The following is a 21,471-nucleotide window of genomic DNA, read 5'->3' as shown; positions in this document are numbered from 1 at the left end:
ATCTATATAAGTATAGAGTCATGCATATAAGCACAAAGCCAATCATACATGATATAATGAGTAGTTATACATACAATCTTTTTAGCCATTTCTTTGGTTGCTTCATCTGCAAATGATCCATCATTTCGCATATGTCCTTGTTTCTACATATTCCATTTAGAAACTTCGATGCCAAAGCTAGATGATTAATAATAAACTAACGTTATATAAGAATCAAAATCTATTAAATAAATGTTCATAAATATTCATAAATATTCATTTATGAGTATAAAACAAGTGTGTAAATACTTGCAAGCTCATACTTGACATTTGCATAACCCTTTCTCGATGTCCGATGGTGATATACTCGTTTGACCCAAATGTTCTTTTGTTGTTCTTTGATTTTCTAGAAAAGAAAGAAATTTCGTAAATCACATATTAAGGTATCAAATATATTATATAAAATCTTATAAATAATTTTTTAATGGGTATGCGTACTGAGAATTCTTCTGATAGTCGATCTCAAGCAAAATTTATCCAATCTTGATAACTTATAACATCTATATATGACAAAGGTGGAATAGCTAAGATATCACCATGACCAGTGAACAATAAAATATATTAGGTTGTCAATCTACTTTTAAAGTCTCTGAGTGCTTTTCCAGTCGATTGCAACATAAGCTTTTTACACTCAATTGGGACATCAACCATTCCTAATAAATTTAACACAATTAGTATGAACACATTGAATTTCAACTAAATGATTATTTAACAAATTTTATGAAATAGTTGAATAAACGTACCACAGCCAACTCCTATATACCATCATTCAAATCATTAGGAATTATTTGCCAATTATGGTATGTAATAGAAATGCTATTACAAACGACCACTCTAATATGACTAGCCAACTTGGTAGATCCATCAGACACAGGCTGCCCACTTTGATTAAAGTCGACATGGATTTACATGTCAATCACTTGAATTTGTTTATTTTGTCCCTTTGCTTTTTTTTTTCACTACATGTGCGTCTTCTTCATGTTCAATAATAGGAAAAGTATGTTGTTCAGATTCTATAATACTTACGATTTTGATCATAATTATACGAAATAAACCAAACTGTCTCTCAAAATTTCACACAGTATGTAATAATCATACTACAATAACTACACCAATATATGTAAAACATCCTCAAACCAATAATATTTTATGAGTACAAGCCATACTGTGATTCTCGCCTTAAATAAGAGTTTCATGCAAAAGAAATGATGAGTAAAAAAATGCACACAATTTTCACAATACCATTTAGCAAACCATAATATTTAAACCAAACTATAAAAAAAACACCATAAATGTAATGAAGAGAGATTAAACGATTAAGGTGATGGTGGAATAAATAAAAATATATATAGTAAGGAACAAAAAAATACCTATATTAAATAATATAAATAATACAAAAAATAAATAAAATTAAAATGTACTGATAAAAAGAAGGTACGACGACATTCGGTTGTTGAAGGTCGAGGCAACAAGAAAGATGAAAAAACCAAAAGGCAAATTAAATGGGTTAAGGAGTTTTGGTTTGGTTATAATACAACTTTTAATCATTCTCTATAATAACAGTTTGGGATTTCAAAGTTCAAGATAGGGGAATGAATTTTAAAAATGATCATTAAAGGTGTTTTGCTAAAAAAAATGCCTTCAATTTTTTGTAAGGGAATATTTAAAGTGTTTTCTAGGTAAAAACACCTTGAATAATCCTAATAAAAAAATTATGGATTATTGAAGGCATTTTTGGGAAAACACCACTAATAATCACCGCAAAAAAATTGAAAGGGATTATTAAAGGTATTTTTGGCCAAAAATACCTTCAATAATCCCATTCAATATTTTGTAAGGGATTATTCAATGCATTTTTTTTTTATAAAAACACCATCAACAATCTCTTCATAAACTCTTGAAGGTGATTATTTAAGGTGTTTTTGGCCATAAATGTCTTGACTAACCCCAAGAGATTATTCCATGTGTTTTATCATAAAAATGCCTTAAACGATCTCAAAAAAAGGGAGGGGATTATTGAAGGTGCTTTGGCAAAAAATACCTTGAATAATCCTCTCTAAAAAATTTGAGGAGATTAGTAAAGGTGTTTTTTGCTAGAAATGCCTTCAATAACTCCACTTAATATTTTGTTAAGGATTAGTCAAAGCATTTTCTGGGCAAAAACACCTTCAATAATCTCCATATAAACACCTGAAAGGGATTATTCAAGGCGTTTTATTATAAAAACACCTTGAATGATCCCAAAAAAATGAGAGGAGATTATTTAAAGTGTTTTTTTACAGAAAACGTCTCGAATAATTTTCTTTAAAAAATTGAAGGGATTTATTGAAGGCGTTTTCGACCAAAAATACCTTCAATAATCCATAAATTATTGAAGGCATTTTTGCCAAAATTGCCTTCAATAACCACATTCAATATTTTGTTAGGGATTATTCAAAGCTTTTTCAGGTTCAAAATACCTTCAATAATCTCCTCATAAATGTTTGAAAGAGATTATTCAAGGCGTTTTATCACAAAAATGCTTTGAATGTCTCCAAAAAAATGGGAGGGGATTATTGAATGCTTTTTTATAGAAAATGCCCTAAATAATCCCCTCTAAAAAATTGTAGCGGATTATTCAAAACATTTTTTGTCAAGAATACCTTGAATAATCCATTAATATAAAATATAATAGGATTATTCAAGGTGTTTCTGGCTAGAAACACCTTTAATAACTAAGGTGTTTCTAGCCAAAAATGCCTTTAATAACCAAAAGGTGTTTCTGGCCAGAAATACCTTTAATAACACTATTCAATTTTTTTTGTAAGAGATTATTCAAGGAGTTTTTCAAGCTAAAACGCCTTGATTAATTCCCTCATAAAAAAGGGAAGGGATTATTGAAGGCATTTTTGATAGAAAATGCCTTCAATAATCTCTTATAAAAAACTTTTGAGGATTATTCAAGGTATTTTTTACCACAAATGCCTTGAATAACTAGATGCCAAGATTTTCTAGAGATTATTCAAGGCACTTTTTGGCAAAAAACACCTTCAATAATCCATGGTCTTTATGCTCCCACATTTTGGGAATGAAAATCTTTTAAAAAAATCTAAACTTATTAAGACAAAAGTAATGAAAATTTTGTTCCTTCCATCTTTACCTCAATTGAAGCTTATCTCGTCTCACTCTCTTTTACCTTTGATCTTTTTAACTTTGTAGCTAAAATACTTGTTTAAATTTTCAAGCTTTAAAACTTTGTTTTCCTGGAAAAAATCCCTCATTTCTACATAGTTTTTATAAGCTGCCCAGATTTTGTCCTTTTGCAATTATGAGTTATTTCAAATATTCTTGTTTTTGTTTTGAGTTACTTTCCTTCTATCCTTTGCCCCTCTCTTGATTATTCAACCAAAATTGATCTTGGTTGTGCTTTTCTTGAAAATATATAAGTTTAATTATAAAGGTACATCTAAAATATTATTTTTAATGAAAATGTGACATTATGCTTACAATATCAAATTTATATTTATGCTTAAATTAAATGCTATTATTTTAATTTAAATTTTTAAATTAAATATAATTTTATTACTAGGGCAAATCAGCTTACATTCTATGGATAAAGCATCGATAAATCTCACGTCAAAAGCCAGTGAAGAATACATAAAAGAAGTCATTAGTTTTTTAGACTTTGCCTTTTCGATATCATCTGAAGATGTAAAAATTTGGTGTCCTTATTTTAAATGTGTCAACACATTTAGAATTTATAGGAGAGATGCATTTGATCACATAATACGTAATGATTTTCTCAAAGGATATGTTCGATAGGTATTTCACGATGAAGTGTTTGATGTATATTTACCTACTAGAACAATTAATGATAAAGAAAGAGGGCTAAGTCCTAACATTCATGATTTATTATATGATATGATGGCTAAAAGAGTTATGAATGCTGATGTGGGTAACATATAAGCTAAAGACACTAATGGAGAACAACACCATGGTCATAGAATTAATAGTGACAAGTTTTATAGTTTACTTAAAGATGCAAAGAAAAAACAATATCCAAATTGCAAAAACTTCACAAAGTTTTCTTTTGTAATCTATTTGTTCCACATTAAGTGTTTTAATGGTTGGACAAATAAATCTTTCAATACATTGTTAGAGGTTTTGAAACTTGCTCTGTCAAAGGGTAATACATTGTCAAGATCTTATCAAGAATTGAAAAAGATGATTTTTGCCTTAAGTTTTGGATATGAAAAAATTCATGCTTGTCCCAATGATTACATGTTGTTTTGGAAGGATAAGGCAAATGAAGAAATATGTTCAAAATGTGACGCTTCTAGGTGAAAAGAGAGCTTGAATGATGTAAAAAATGATCCTGAAGATATAGTGTCTAAAAAAAAAAAAAGCTGCTAAGATTTTATGTTGGTTTCCTTTAATTTCAAAACTACAAAGGTTATTTATGCCTTCAAAAACTTATCCTTTGATGATTTGGCATGAATATGAGCATACTAAAGATGGACATGTAAAGCATCCTGCAGATTCTCTAGTTTGAAAAGAATTAGATTCTTGATATCTTGAGTTTTATTTTGAACCTTGTAATATTCACTTGGGATTGGCTTTTGATGGCTTTAACCTTTTCAAAACTATGAGTGTAACATATATTACTTGGCCTGTTATATTGACACCGTATAACTTGCCTCTATAAATGTGCATGAAATAACCAAACTTTATTCTTTTCCTACTTATTCCTAGTCAAAAAGTCCTAGAAACAATATAGATATATTCCTACAACCTTTGGTAGAAGAGTTGCAAAAACTTTGAGAAGTTGGTGTTTAGACTTTAGATGCCTCAAAAAATCGAAACTTTCAACTGCATGCAGTATTAATTTGGACCATTAATGACTTTCTTACATATGCCAATTTGTTTGGGTGGAGTACTAAGGGAGAGTATGCATGTACTTGCTATGGATTTGATACTGTATCTAAGTGGTTAAACATGATACAAAGTATTGTTACATGTGCCATCGTAGGTGGTTGCAACCTAATCATAGGTTTCAAAATGATAAAAACTCATTTGATAAGACTCGAAAATTTCAAAGTGCTCCTACACCACCATCCGGGAGTGAAATGTTAAGACAATTAGAACAATGGAATGGTAATAAAGATGGGCCATGGAAGAAGAAAAGTATTTTGTTCACATTACTTTATTGGGAACATCTTCTATTATGTCACAATCTTGATGTGATGCATATAGAAAAGAATGTTTGTAATAACATTTTTGGTCCATTGATTGGGCAAGATGGAAAGTCAAAAGATAACTACAAAACATAACTTGACTTTGTAGAAATGGGTATAAGGAGTGTTCTTCATCAAAAGACTCGTCCTGGCACTAACACTCAATACTTGCCTCAAGCTTCATATCATATGAGCTTAATTAAAAAAAATTATTTTTTAAAAATTCTTAAGGAAATGAAAACTCCAAATGAATACACTTCAAATATTTCATGTTGTGTGCAACTTAAACAATGGAAGCTAATAAGGCTCAAAAGTTATAATTGTCATCATTTAATGTAAGAGTTTCTTCCTATAGCAATACAATGGTCTTTACCTGATAAGGTGTGCATGGTTCTTATTGATTTATGTTCCTTTTTTAAAGAACTTTGTTCTAAAGTTCTCTAAAAACATAAGCTTGAATTACTTGAGTCTCGAGCTGCATCAATTTTATGTGAAATGGAGAAGATTTTTTCTCTATCTTTTTTTTTACAATAACGGTGCATTTAGTTATCCATTTGGCAAATTAAGCAAAAATTGCCAATCTAGTCATTTATCGATGGATATATCCTATTGAAAGGTATATCTTAAAGTGTTATAGATTTTTTTACTCAAATTTCAACTAAAATGTTTGCTAATGATCTGTTCTATTAAACTTCCATTTATATAGGTTTTTTTATACTCTTAAATCATATGTGCGCAATAAAGCTTGTCCTGAAGGTTTAATTGAAGAAAGGTACTTAGCAAATGAATGCATAACTTTTTGTTCAAGATACTTTAATAGAATGTAAACTATTTTTAATCGACCCATCTGAAATGAAGACAAGAATCCTTTTGTAGAGGAAGAAATATCCATTCTTTCTACTATAGGAAGACCATTGGGAACATTAAAACGTAAAGGTATTAATGTTAACAAGCATAAAAAAGTCTCACAAATTGTACTTGATGCTATAACATTGGTTCAAGCACATCAATATGTGCTATTTAATTCTACTAAAGTTGCTCCTTTTATAAAGTAAGATCACTTATCTACATGCATACTATACTTGATAATTTTCTTTTGTAGTATATTGTATAGTCTTATAAGAATTTTTTTTCATGTAAAAAATATGGGCAATTTATTAAAAGGCGTAATTGATCTCTTTGCCTTATGCCATATGATATACAAAAGTTGCAAAGTAAAACTTTTTATGATTGGTTTCATGATCATGTAAGTAGCACATCATGGTTTGGAATATGTAATTAAAATTTTTATAGTTAGATTATTATTTTAACCAAATATGAAATTGGATAAGTTACCAATTTGGATGAACAAGGAGATGTAAACATCATAGATTAACTTAGATGGCTTGCTCGTGGTCCAACTAATATTGTTAGAAAATACATTGGTTATATTATTAATGGTTTTAGATTTCATATCAAGGCATGTGAGAGATACTTAAAACTCAAAACAGTGAGGTTGTTGTGATAACCAAGATGATGAGTTATGTAAGTATAAAAGATGCACAACCTATTGAGGGAGAAGTTAACTATTATATGGTTTTATAAAACATCATTCAGTTGAATTATACTAGTAGAATGAAAGTTGTGTTATTTAAATATGATTAGATTGATATAAATAGAGGTTGCAAGAACGATAAATTTGATTTCACTCTTGAGAAGTTTTCACATCTAGCTCATAGTGGAACTAATTTAGTTAATAATCCTTTTATTTTGGCATCACAAGCTAAGAAAGTTTTTTTTTTTTTGTGAAGGATAAAAGACATAATCGTTGGGTTTTTGTCAAGCATGCAAAACTTAGAGATGTATTTGATATGGGTGATGAATCATCCTTATATAGAGAGTAAGAGAATGGAGAAATCCATGTTAAATTTGATGACACACATGGTAGTTCAAATTGGATTAGAAGTGAAGTTGATGATGAAGGAATAGAGGTCACACCAGAGATGAAAAATGAGCATGTAAAAGAAGATCCCAAAGATGAACATAATGTGGAGGACATTTTTTTAATTCTATGTAATAGTTTAAATTATTGTTAAGGTTTTGCAATGTAAGACATAGTTCACTAATATTTTGGTTTTGTGTTACTAGCTTGAATTACTTAATTTTGTGTGATCATGTAATATATTAAATTGTACTTGGTGCTTTATATGGTTTGCCACTATCAAGTTCTCTGTTTTATTGTACTTAGTATATTTTGTGTATTATTAGACTTGAGGTGGCAAAGCGTAGATGATTGAATATCACTAGGGCAAATCATGCTTTTAGTTCTCAACTGCAAATATAATCTCAAGAATAACATGTGCTTGTAGATCCATAAGCTTCACAACATGAGCCTCTACAATAATCTCAAGAATCAATTTCTCAATCTATAAATAATGAAGATCAAGATGAACAAGTTGAACATAATTCAAGTATAAAAACACTATAATCTATTAGTATAATTCTTTATGTGTTAAAATGTTATACAATTAAAATTTTTAATGAATTTAATTGCTTTCTTTACATGTAATTTTTCTATGTAGGAAATGTTCAACATAAAAAAGCTCAAGGTCCTACATGTATGGTTGATATTTAGGATTTGAAAGAAAAAAGGAACATAGGGAGCATGTTGTTGTTAAGGTCAATGATGATGTTATACCTATCGGTGATAAATCTTACTCTTTAACTCGATTCATTGGTAGCATGGTGAGAATGCTTAGCTTTGCACCAATTAATTATACAAATTGGCAAGAAATGTCAAATGATAAGAAAGAATAAATGTGAAAAACATTAGAGGTATCAATACGATAATGTTTTAGTTGCTAGCTAATGCCATGACAATAATCTTTTATTTTCTAGTTAATAGTAGCAATTCATATAATATATATTAACATTTTCTTTCCAATTACCTCTTTCAAATTGTAGTCAAAGTTTGAATTTCACAAATCTAATTTTGATGAGCTTGTTAATGAAGAAATATTTCAAAAAATTAAGTCTTTAGCACTAAGAAACATGGGTGCTAAGTAGAGGCAATGGGAGAACAAATTGAAGTCTAAATTTTATGATGAACACAAGACACTAGAGGAAATGGCTGCAAAGGTTGATGATTCTTGAGTAGAAAAAGTCAATTATTATTTCTTACTACACATTAATTGACTAATAAAGCGAAGCTAAATATTTACAAAATATACTATTTACTTTATTTTAACACTATGATAATAATTACAAAGTTATTATAATATGTCTTTTCTTATTTATTTGTTTAAAGGAACAAAGTGAGACAAACAAAACAAACTGCTCAAAAGTAGATGAGCCTTATTGCACAAGAACAAAATCATTCTCTAGGATCATTCAAACCTTGGTACATATATCAATTTTTCTTGTCGCACTCAGTTAAATAAATATGAAGTTTACTTTTTATATGTGCAATTTTATCATTACAATAATTAATATTGTAACTTTGTAGAAAGAAAAAGCTAATGAAATTCCACCATCATGTGTTGAAGTGTATATTCTTTCTTGTACACTTTAAGATGAAAATGTTATGAATGACAAGGTAGCTGAAATTGTGGTATTTAATTTAGTTATTACTTGCTTTTACTTATGTTTAGTTTCTTTATTCTAAAATGTTTATTTACAATTTTAGGAACTCATGAAATAAGGTTTAAGTGAAACTAGTACTTAGAATTCTAAAAGGAGTTCATGAAAAGATAATGTTCATTCAAAAGTTAAAGGATCAAAGAGAAAAGGGCATGTTCGTTGCATGGGTACAGTATCTACTTCATCTAAATAATCTAGTCCTTCATTTTTTGAATTGGTTCAGCATAAGGAAGGGGTACAAAAGCTGAAGGCTGAAATTAAAGACTTGAAAGAAACTTTAAGTATTGTCTTATTGGTAGTTAAAAGATAATTTCCTAATAAGAATATGGATATCTTGAATACTATTACACACATGGTAAATAAAAACGTATATATAACATCTATTTTAGTTTATATATATGTAAATTATCATCTTGCTCATGAATCTTAAACCTTATTGAAATTTCTTTTGAATTATTTTTAGGTTTCTGATGCTAATAGTGCGCCAGAAATCACATGTGAAAATAATCATTTTTCAAATTCAAGTCATCAACCTAATCAAATGAAAATAGTAAACTCGTCATCATAAGATATATATGTAGAAATGCTTTGCTTGATACTTGTTTCTTAGATAGAATGCCAAAATCAATTTTGAATCTAGGTTTTAAATCATGTAATTGTGTTCTTGAAACATTACCCATAATCTTTGCAATAATCATTAAATAACACTATGATTTAAAGCCTGCTCTTATTCCCTTGAAAAAGCTTTCTTGCTTCTTTTTTTTTCCTTTGAAAAGGCTTCCTTATGATGTAAACATGCTTTGTAATTGTAGACTTGAATATTATAGTGAAAATATTTGTTTAATATTGATAGTTCTGTTGACTAAAATAATCTTATGTTGGTTTCATTAAGTTATTATTCGGAATTAAACTAAAAGAATAAAGAGATTACATATGCAAATTAGGTTATTTCTTATTCATTCATGCATTACACTAATGAATAAAATGTTTATAAAATTATTTTTGCTGGTATATAAATGGATGATTACCATCTGTATATATGAATGAATAAGATGTTTATAAAATTATTTCTACTGGTATATGAATGGATGATTACTTTCTTACCTTTTGTATATATAAGATAATTTACAAGAATTCTAATTGGATTTTTTATACTACACAGATGCTTCTTTGTAGAAATCTATGATGCTATCATCTATTTTAGGAAATTATTTATTTACTTTGAGCATTATATTTGTAAGGGGATTTGGTTTTGTTTTGGATGTTATGCACTTTGTTGAAATAAGGCTATTGTGTTTTGTGATGTTTGATTGGTATATTAAATACTGTTAATGAGTTGGGTTCATTAAGCTTGTTGTTATATAATGTAGCTACACTTGTTGACTCTTTCAAGACTTGTGATATTTTGTATGAATTAAAATATTTTGGTTTTGGAAAGGGCTTGTAATAGGTGCATGTATGTTTTTTTCTTATTAAGGTGGTTTTGCAATTGTTTGTTTGTTTATAGATTTTTGTGGATTATAAATAATTTACTTGTAATTTTAATGTTATTAAATATCTTTTACTTATTGTATTTTTTTTGTTTATATGAAAACATATCATATTAAGATTATAAATAAATTAATATTAATAATTGAAAATATAATTTTTAAAAAAATTTACCAACATCTTAACATTTATATTGATGCACTTGATTGTTGAAATATTTCAAGCAATACTAAAAGTCACCAAATGTCAAAAAATATACTAAAAAAATAAAACATATAAGTCTATACTGACAATCTCTAATTATCGGTATAGGTAAGAAAATTAAAGCATACAATTCTATACTAACAGTATCTAACTGTCGATATAAGTAAGAAAATTAAAAAATATAAGTCTATACTGATGGATGTTAAATGTCAGTATAGGTAAGAAAAATTAAAATATATAAGTTTATATTGATGGACGGTAGTTGTCAGTATATGTGAGAAAATTAAAACATACAATCTATACCGACGGGCTTTAAGTATTAGTATAGGTAGTCTATACTAACAGGCATTAACCGTCAGTATAGGCAATAAAAATTAAAACATATAAGTCTAAACTGATAAGCACTAGCCATTAGTATAGGTGAGAAAATTAAAACATACAATTTATACTGATAGGCTTCAAGCATTAGTATAGGTAGTCTATACTGACGGGCATTAACCATCGATATAGGCAAGAAAATTAAAACATACAAGTATCTACTAATGGGTGTAAACCGTCGATAAAAGGTATAATGGTGGAATACATAACAGATGCTATACCAACAGATACACATTTACTGACGGTCTTGAATTGTTGGTATATCTTTACAAGCTATTCTGACACCTTAAAAACCGTCAGTATAGGTCTATACTGACAAAGGATATATTGACAGTTAAAAATTCATCATAATACACATTTTGACTGTCGGTATAGGGTTTATGATGCTATACTGATGGATTTTTAGGTTTTACCCATGCTTTTTCGAGCGTTATTATATGTCAAATTTCTTGTAGTGAACCTATCCCACAACAATCTTTCTGGTGAAGTACCTTCTTCACTTAGCAATCTGTGGAGCTTAGTGTCTGTTAATCTTTCATACAGCAACTTGGAGGGTCCTCTTCCCAACGGCAACTTCTTTCGGTCAGCTCAACCAGAGGCTTTTAGTAACTACAAAGATCTATGCGGCGAATGCCACATCTTCAGAGAAGAACGGTGGAAATGATAAGCACAAGGTTGTTTTTATTGTTGTTGCATCTTTGGTAAGTATAGCAATCTTTGTAATGGTTTGTGTATGGATTTTAGTATTTCTCCGTCAGAGATCAGTAAATCAGTCCAAACTTGAAGGCTGACCAATGAGAGAAAATCTTTTCTCAATATGGCAGTTTAATGGGAAATTCATGTACAAAGACATCCTTGAAGCTACAAAGAACTTTGATGAGACATGTTGCATAGGAGTGGGAGGATTTGGAGAAGTTTACAAAGCAGAAATGGCAGATGGTCAAGTATTTGCTGTTAAGAAGTTGAGATCCCATGGTGACAACATAGAGATGGAGGAGGGGAAAAGTTTCAAGAATGAGATTGCTGCTCTGACAGAGATAAGGCATCGAAACATTGTAAAGCTCTATGGATTTTGTTCTCAAAGTAGACATTTATTTTTGGTGTATGAGTTCATGGAAAAGGGAAACTTGGCTAAGATCTTGAGCAATGAAGTAGAAGCAAAGGAATTAGATTGGACGAAAAGGATTGGAGTTATTAAAGGGGTAGCTCATGCTCTATCGTATATGCATCATGATTGTGTTCCACCAATAATTCATCGAGACATATCGAGCAAGAATGTCTTATTGAGCTCTGAACTCGAGGCCCGTGTATCAGATTTTGGCACTGCAAGGTTGTTGAATCCTAAGTCATCCAACTGGACTGCAGTTGCAGGCACTTATGGCTATGTTGCTCCAGGTAACCTGGATATGCACTCTCCCTTTCTCTCTTAATCTCTCCGCACTTGAGTTTTCATGATTTATGAATCCTGAGCCATATATCACTTAATCTTTAGCTGATTTCAGAAATCAATTGTTAAAACTTCTATGCTCATAATAGCAGTAATTTTTTCAATATTCTCAAACGAATTTTTATATGGCAATGAACTGTTCTTAATTTCCAGCTTTGGCTTGAAAGTAAAAAAGCAAAACAAGAGCATCAATATAACCAAGGGGACCATTTAATTATATCTATATTTATTGCAAAATAAGGTTGAAAATTTCTATCATCAATCAAAGAATGTTTGTTGCTGCAGAGCTTGCTTACTCCATGGCAGTCACCGAAGAATGCGATGTATATAGCTGTGGTGTTTTGGCACTTGAAGTTCTGATGGAAAACCATCCTGGGGTACTTATATCCTATCTCCATTCATCCCCTGATGAGAAAATCGGCTTGGAAGATGTCTTAGATCCCCGTCTCTCTTCTCCTGTGGACCAAAAACTTGAAGATGAATTATCATTCGTGTTAAATATTGCAATCTTACGTTGCGGTGCCAATCCCCAGTCTCGACCAACTATGAGTAGGGTATCTCAGCAGTTTGAAGTAGGCTGTTTGTGGTAGATAGAGATATCGGTATTCAACTGCATGTATCTAATTAAGCTCTAAACAAGTGAATAACACTTTCTCAACAGACGAACATTAGTCTGATGATTCCCAAGTGGATGGCAACAATGCAAAATTTTTCCATTTAACGTGGCTTATTTTGCTATTTTTGTTGTTACCTCTAAGTATTACATTTACATGGAAATCCTTGATTGTATCAACTACTTAGCCTAATTGGTTGGCAATTGGGTTATGTGCTTCAAACTGGTCGGACATTTTTTTTTTCTCTTAAATTTTGAATTCCACATCAAGGAGAGAAAACGATAAAAAAAGAAAAAGAAAAAGAAACTTTGACATTGATGAATCACAAAGGAAATAATATATAACGTATCTTGTGGGGGTGCAAAGTGAGTGAGGTATGTGGAAGTTATCCAAACCGAAAGCATAGGAACCTCCAACCCCAAATAAACTGCTAAACTTCGACTATATGAATTTGGAAATTTGATAAAAGTTTTAATTGTTTGACCATCTACATCTGCAAGTTATATATTACGTATATTGTGGATATGTAGAGTGAGTGAGTTCTGTGGAAGTTGCCCAAACCCAAAACTGAGGGACCTGTAACCCAAAATAAACTGCTAAACTTGGACTATATGAATTTAGCAATTTAACAAAAGTTTAAATTATTTGACCATCTACATTTGCACTGAGTTTGAGTGGTCCACGTTCGTGATTTTTGTCAAACAAGAGAGCACAATTGAAGCCGACGGTGGACCAGAGAGTTATTATGGTTTTGAGCAGTCTAATAATTTATATATTCATGTAAAATATTAAAATTTATATATTTATATTATATTTTATATCAAAATTTGTATTGATATAAAAATATTAATTTTATTAATTTTATTAAATTTATATATAATTATTATTAAAATTTAAATTTTTTTTTGTATTATATTTATATTTAAATTTTAAGTTTTCACACTGAACTTTGAACTAGCTAGATATTATCTATAAAATCTATAAAATTCTCATTCATTGACACTCATTTAAGACAAAATTAGTGAAGTAACAAAGACCACAACAGCGTTATTTGTACTTTCACAAAAAAATTCAATTATACGCGTTTTTGTTATTGAATTTTGATTGTTGAAACTGAAGGTCTATTACCATATCAACATACCCCTACAGAATATTAGCATCTAGTTTGCGCGTTAAACATGGATTAAATTCCACAAATTGAAGTTTTAGTGGTCCACATTCCTGATTTTTGTCAGCAATTGAGAGCAAAATATTTTCGCTGACCTTTCCAACTAGCTAGCGACGTCCAATGTCAAGGGACGACAGCGTTTTCTCCGGTCTCACGAACAAATTGTAAGTGATGAAGAATTGTGTTCAAAATTAGAAAATGTACATGTCTACATTTTTTAATAGCTTTCTTCCAAGTCATATTGTTCAGCAGGCCCACTATCTAAATTTCGTGGGAAAATTTGAGAAAAACTTGGTCGGCATCGGATGGATGGGTATGCTCCTATATATACTGTGCGGTTAACATTCTTTCCTCTACCAACAAATAAAATGGGTTCTAAGAAGCATTTATTACTCTTCGCCCAGGTTCTCTTAGTTGTTGGTATTCTCCTTCTAGGCTCTGCCATGGCGTCTAGGAACGTCGGAAGGACCGCCAAGCGTTGTAAGCATTCTAGCCTGGCCTTGCTTCTTAAGTATTTACTTCATTTCTTGGCCTAGAATTTTATTAATATATATAGGTCGTTGAGATATCATAACATTTTTAACCGTGCTATGTTTATATGCATCAACTACTTTTTCTTTCTACGCTAATTAATCACCCAAAGCATGCTCATTAATTCAAGCGACTGATTAAATATTACTTACTATATATAAACAAGAAAGAAAAATGAGAAATTAGTTTTACAGCCCCAGTGGCTTTCCCATCTATATATATGTAAGGTATTTTTTATTATTAAATTTAGGTCTTTATTATTATTATTATTATTATTATTTGGTTAGAGTTTAAATTTTAGAAGGAAATCGGATTAAAATAAATTGATAATAGATGAAGTGACTTCAATTATATTTATGCGCTCAAAATTTTTAATTTAATTGATGTGACATTTCTTTTATTTTCAGATCAAATTCGTAGTCCTGGAGAACAACCTTACGATCATCCATGGGACCACGGTTTTTATAAAACAGAAAATCGTCCATAACCTGCTGTTGAATATGGTTAAAAATAAAAGTGTCGTAAAGATGGAGTGAATAAAAAAGGGGGAGCTGCGGCTGAGGCTGAGGCACTTCATTTAATTTCTAGGTTTGCCTGACCTCTGCTTCAACATCTAGCTTCTTTGGTTCAGTACTCGAGTTGCTGTAACAGTTTGGTAGATATTGCTGCAGTAATATTGAAAGTAGAAGTTTCTTTGTACTAGTATACAACCTAGCGATTCCATAAATAAAAAACGTGATTTTTTAGTAAAGCGAATTTAAGTTCCTTTTGTAAACACAACTAGAATGATAATGTCTGGACCCTACATGCTCCAAGTTTTGAATTGGTCCATCACCAAAATATATATATATATATATATATATAGAATAAGAACAGTACAGGCTTTGCCAGAAGAGGAGGTTGAGAATTTGGTTAACCTGCAATGGAATTGTGGTAGGGGAGACAATGTTCTCCAGTAATCCATTCCAGCCAAAATTGGATCGCATAAAGCTCACTAGCTTTATCCCTGCAGTTGCTTTCAGCATCCATAATATCTCATTCCTTCTTCCCAGCTCTGAACAGATCACCATGAAAAAGAAAAACACAAAAATAGGCTTAAGATCATATAAAAACAGCTCAACCGGGAGATGGCATATTTTGGCCTACATCATGACAAAAATAACACACAGACACACAAACAAACAAACAAGCATATAAAAATCTTCTTTGGCCAAGAAACAAAGTAACTACTTTTCTACTCATCCTAAAATTCAGGCAGCTTCCAGAGGAAAGCTAGATTCTTTATCTCCTTCCTCATCTCTTATTCTCTTTTGCTTCTTTTTTTTTTTTTTTTTGCTCAGCCTATTCCAGTTTAGCACAAAATTTTTATTTTTATTTTTTGGCCAAAAACAAAATTTTCATTTTTAGATACACTTTAAAATGCATTATCTTTTATATTTATATACATTCATACCTGTGATTGCATGTAACCTATTTTTATATGCATTATCTTTTATATTTATATACATTCATACCTGTGATTGCATGTAACCTATTTTTCATTGGACACGAAGGAAATGCCTCGCTCGATAGACTAGAGAAAGCATTATCAAGAATAGAGTATGTACAGCACATCAGTTTATGCTGATCAAGTAGTATAGCAAGGCAAGTACTTTTGATGTTTTGCAAGATCATATCAAGATACTGGATGACGGGCTAGGGTAGTAGCTTTGGAAGAAGGATAAATATGAAATACAAAAAGGGGGATACAAAGATTTAGTTGACAAGACAAATTATTGGAATTTGGAAGTTCAAAAGCTTGAACTTCCCCACCCACCCTCACCCCCACCGCCACCAATAAAGTCTGGTAATAACAACATTCTAACCCACTCTCCTTGGGTAATTATGCACAAACCATCTCACAAGCAGGGCATTAATATTAGACCCCACTAACTCCCGTTAACTAACATCCTATTTCAAACAAAAAGGATACATCACCATAACTAAACCACCAATCAATAATGCCTACCTATATAGAACAGCAATAAGAGAACAGGACAATCACAGCAGTGGATTTTTTCTAACCAGCAAAGCAACTTTATCAGGTACAAGAAACAAAGAAAAGAGAAGAGAAAGAAGTCTTCTACAAATAGAGAAAAAGATAACCAAATATGGAAAAAAAGTCTACGCCCTAAAGAATTCAAGTGGATCGAAAGAACCATTCACAGGTTTTCTTTCTTAGCCAATTAGAAAGAGCTTTATAGACCCTCTTTTGGTAATCAAAGAAACACAAAGTAGTGCAAAGTAAAAGCCCAACCAGTAAAGCTGGTATGCCACCACCCCACTTCTCTTCCCATAAAAGATAAACAATCACACGCCACTCAGAAAAATCACATAAATAATTATTTAGCTGTCTTTTAGATGATGGTAATTGATCCTTGCTGCCCACCTTTGGGTGGGAAAGACAGCTTGTAGTGAAAATAAATCACAAAATAGAAGTTTTGGCTGAGACTTAATCTGAACTATTTCCTTTTCAAATGTCTAACTTGTTAACAAACTTTACTGTGAAAGTTTATGAATGTTAAACGCTTTTAGTTTTTTCCATTGCCACAAACTTAAGAGAGCCTTCTTGTCTCAAGTTTTAACTGTACCAAAATTTGTGGCGTTTCACTCAACAAATATGATGTGTTTTTCACATGAGGAAACTTTGTGCAAAGCCAAAATATTCGCTATGTACAAATTTATTGCATTATAATATCTCACTGTCATTAAAAAGAAGAAAGCAACTTTTAATTTACTTTCATGACTAAAGTGGAAAATCTAGTTGCATACTCGTCTCATTTTCCAACTAAAATATCGTTTAAATCTAGAGGCAAATGAAACATGAAGTACCAATAATTCGTTTGACTGTAACTTGGAAAATCATCCATGTTTTCCAGGTTGAAGAAGGTGTTAGATGGCAAGATCAGTTCTGGCTTTTACTATTAACAGTTAGTTATCTGGTGTACCTGAAGAAGATATCCTTGCAGCCAATCTAATGTCTGTGGAAATGTGGTCATTGATACAATGAAAACTATTAAACCTTGTTCAAAGGGACGATGCATGAAAAACAAAAAACCAGAAAGTTCAACAACACTTCCATTTTCAAACAAACCAGCCAAAAAAATATATAGAGATGAATAAAACTACACCTTTAAAATTATGACAAGTGGGGGTAGAAAATCCCTGTTGATTTTCTTCCTCTTAAAAGAAAGGTGACACCATACTCCACACTCTTCATACAATACTAAAAATTTTAGATGCCTAAAATGATGGGGCAATCCAAGAAATTTGAAGCATAAGCCTAAAACATCAGATGGTACCACCAACAAAGGTAAATCCATGAGATTATCTTGGAGAATGCTAGATAAAACAATCACGAAGCCCCCTCTATAAATACAAATGGACATCATAGATATCGCCCACTTTCTTTATCAGATATCTAAGAGCATGTTCACCCAAAATATGATGGTTATAATGTTTATGCCTTCACATCCCACACAGTCATAACCGACTATCTTTTCCTACTAAAACTGGTTTTACATCAAATCTACAGATACCTTAATATGATGTTATATTGCACTAGACTTAATACATAAAAGGTTTTGACAGAAAATGGCACAGAACATACAAGAGGATACAAACAAATGTTTCATCCTAACAACCAATAGAAACAAGCATGACATGGCATACCCATGACTAGAAAGAGCAAAGATAGTCTTGAATGGTCTTCAAGTTGGTTATTAGACTGTCTGTATCCTATAATGAAAAATTAAAAAAAAAAAAAAAGAATTTGATTTTTGTTATAAATTCATCACAACATGAAACAAAAAAGTCAATCAAGTAATAGTTGATTAAAGGAATAAACAATGAAAGTAGAAGTTTTTGGTTACTAGTATACAACCTAGCGATTCCATTAAAAAAAAAACGTAATTTTTGAGTATAGTGTATGAATAAAGTAAAGCGATTTTTGAGTTCCTTTCGTACATGCAACTGGAATGATAATGTCAGGACCCTACTTGCTCCAAATTTTGAATTGGTCCATCCAAAAAAAAAAAACTATATAGAATAGGTGCAGTACAGGCTTTACCAGAAGAGGAGGTTGAGGATCTGGCTAACCTGCAATGGATTTGCAGTAGAGGAGAAAATGTTCTTTAGTAATCCATTCCAGCCAAAATTGGATCGCATAAAGTTCCCTAGCTTTATCCCTGGAGTTGCTTTTAGCATCCACAATATCTCATTCCTTCTTCCCAGCTTTGAGCAGATCATCGTGAAAAGGAAAACGAAAAACAATAGGCTTAACATCATATAAAAACAGCTCAACCAGGAGATGGCAGATTTAGGCCTACACCATGCCAAAAATAATACACACAAACAAACAAACAAACAAACAAACAAACATGCATATAAAAATCTTCTTTGGCCAAGAAACAAAGTAACTATTTTTCTGGTCATCCTAAAATTCAGACAAGTGCCAGAGGACAGTTAGATTTTGTTTCTCCTTCCTCATCTCTTATTCTTTTTTACTTTTTTTTTTTCAGTTTAGCACAATTTTTTTTTTTGGCCAAAAACAATTTTTTTATATTTAGATACTGGTCATCCTAAAATTCAGACAAGTGCCAGAGGACAGTTAGATTTTGTATCTCCTTCCTCATCTCTTATTCTTTTTTACTTTTTTTTTTTCAGTTTAGCACAATTTTTTTTTTTGGCCAAAAACAAATTTTTTATATTTAGATACACTTTAAAATGCATTATCGTTTATATTTATATGCTTCACAAAATTTCAAAATTCTTGAAGGCGACATTCATATCTGTGGTTGCAAGTATCCTATTTTTCATTGGACACGAAGGAAATGCCTTGCTCAATACAGTAGAGAAAGCATTATTAAGAAGTAGCATATCAGTTTATGCTGATCAAGTAGCATAGAAGGCAACTACTATTGATATTTTGCAAGATGATATCAAGATACTGTATGATAAGCTAGGGTAGTAGCTTTGGAAAAAGGATAAATATGAAATACCAAAAAGGGGATACAAAGATTAAGTTGACAAGACAAATTATTGGATTTGGGAAGTTCAAAAGCTTGAACTTCCCCAACCCTACCAACAAAGTCCGGTAATGACAACATTCTAACCTACTCTCCTTGGATAATTATGCACACATCATCTTACAAGCAGAGCATTAATATTAGACCCCACAAACTTCTGTTAACTAACATCCTATTTCAAACAAAAAAGATACATCACCATAACTGAACCTAGTCCAAGTTCTTATAGTCTAATCAGTGATTCAGTCCATAAGTATTACTGGAAAAAAAAAAAAAAAAAAAAAAAGCTAAAGGAGAAGAAAATAAAAAAGAAAAACTTATCGACAGTTTTTGTCGATAGTTTTCTTAGATAAAAAAAAAAAAAAAAAAAGATAAACTTTAAGAAACTCTCAAGAATAAGATGAAAGAAAGAGATAGGGCAAATCAATCCTAGAAATCACTTATTTATATAAGATTTTGCTTAAAACTCTTGAAATTTTCAAGTTTTATGCAATTTTCTAAAAATCTCAACATATATTTTTATATTTTTTCAACTTCAAAAATATACCTTTCGGTGGCAATCCTTCAAAATTATGGGTATCAATAGAAAGGTCTCAAATGGTTAGTGTAGCACTTCATTTAGTTGAGTAATTTAAGAGAATTTAATATTTCAAATTTTTTATTTTTGAGTTTATGACAATTACATACGCCCAACTTTAAATTGTCAAAATTCCTTACTCTGGTGGCTAATTTGGTCGAACTGTAGGTGCTTGTGATAATACAAAAAGTGAAATTTCTAGTGGTATAATTGGTTTGTTCAGATGATTTATAGGCTAAAAGAATGGAAACCCCAAAGTAGGCTTCATGAATTTGAAACCCAAAAAATCTGGGCTATTTGTAATAATTTATCTAATTTTGGCCATCAAAACTTAGGCATTTGAAAATTAGTTTTGCTAAAACAAAATTCTAGGCTATAGTATTACATTTCTACTTTAAATTCAAGCTTCCCTTTGTCGTTAGGAATTGTAGGATGTTCAAGCTTCTGTAGCTCAAAGTAAATCAAATGATCACAAAATGTGAAAATTTTAGAATTTAGAAATTCCCTTTTTTAATTATTTTAGAAATTACTTTCAGCCAATATTTGATGTATTTAGTTAGAAATTACTTGAATTTTAGTTATATTATTTTTGATGAATTTTTATTTATTTTAATATATTTTTATTATGTTAATTTCATGTTATTAGTATTGTTAAATGGTTATTAAATTATATTCGGATTTACAAAAAAAAAATGATTACTATTAAATGTTAAAAATTAAATATTTGTAAAAATTTATATTACTATTAATTTTTTATATTTTAATCCTTAATTTCATATTTATACTCAATTCTAAGCATTTTGCTATATTAAAAAAATTTTATTTTATATGCTAAAAAAATATTTTTAAATAGTTTTGAATTGTCGAAAAAGTTACCACAAAGCCCAATTTGCTTAGGATGACATGAGAAAGGTTTGCCTCATTAAATTTATGCTTTTGGGTTGAATTCTGATTTTTGAATATTTCCTGAATTATTAGGATATTAAAAAAATGAGTGATTTGCTACTTAAGTTTTAGTTTAGCGTATCAGGTAAGTGACTTGATATCCATTTGATTTTTATATCATTAAAAATCAGCCTCAATTATTTAGAGTTGAAATATATAATATATATCATTTTGTCCATTTGT

The 21,471-nt window shown here is 30.5% G+C and overlaps 3 pseudogenes; all 3 read left to right on the top strand.

The window, feature by feature from the left end:
• The window catches only part of LOC111303939 (uncharacterized), a 37,135-nt pseudogene extending 24,158 nt beyond the window's left edge, over nt 1–12,977 (top strand).
• LOC149516930 (uncharacterized) lies at nt 3,812–5,348 on the top strand (annotated as a pseudogene).
• Nucleotides 5,487–6,079, top strand: LOC149516929 (uncharacterized; annotated as a pseudogene).
• Nucleotides 12,978–21,471: the final 8,494 nt, after the last annotated feature.

Source organism: Durio zibethinus, chromosome 9 (genome assembly GCF_047325235.1).
Source record: "Durio zibethinus cultivar Kanyao isolate XHJ-2024 chromosome 9, ASM4732523v1, whole genome shotgun sequence".
Taxonomy (NCBI): domain Eukaryota; kingdom Viridiplantae; phylum Streptophyta; class Magnoliopsida; order Malvales; family Malvaceae; genus Durio; species Durio zibethinus.
This window is presented reverse-complemented; position numbering and strand designations above follow the sequence as displayed.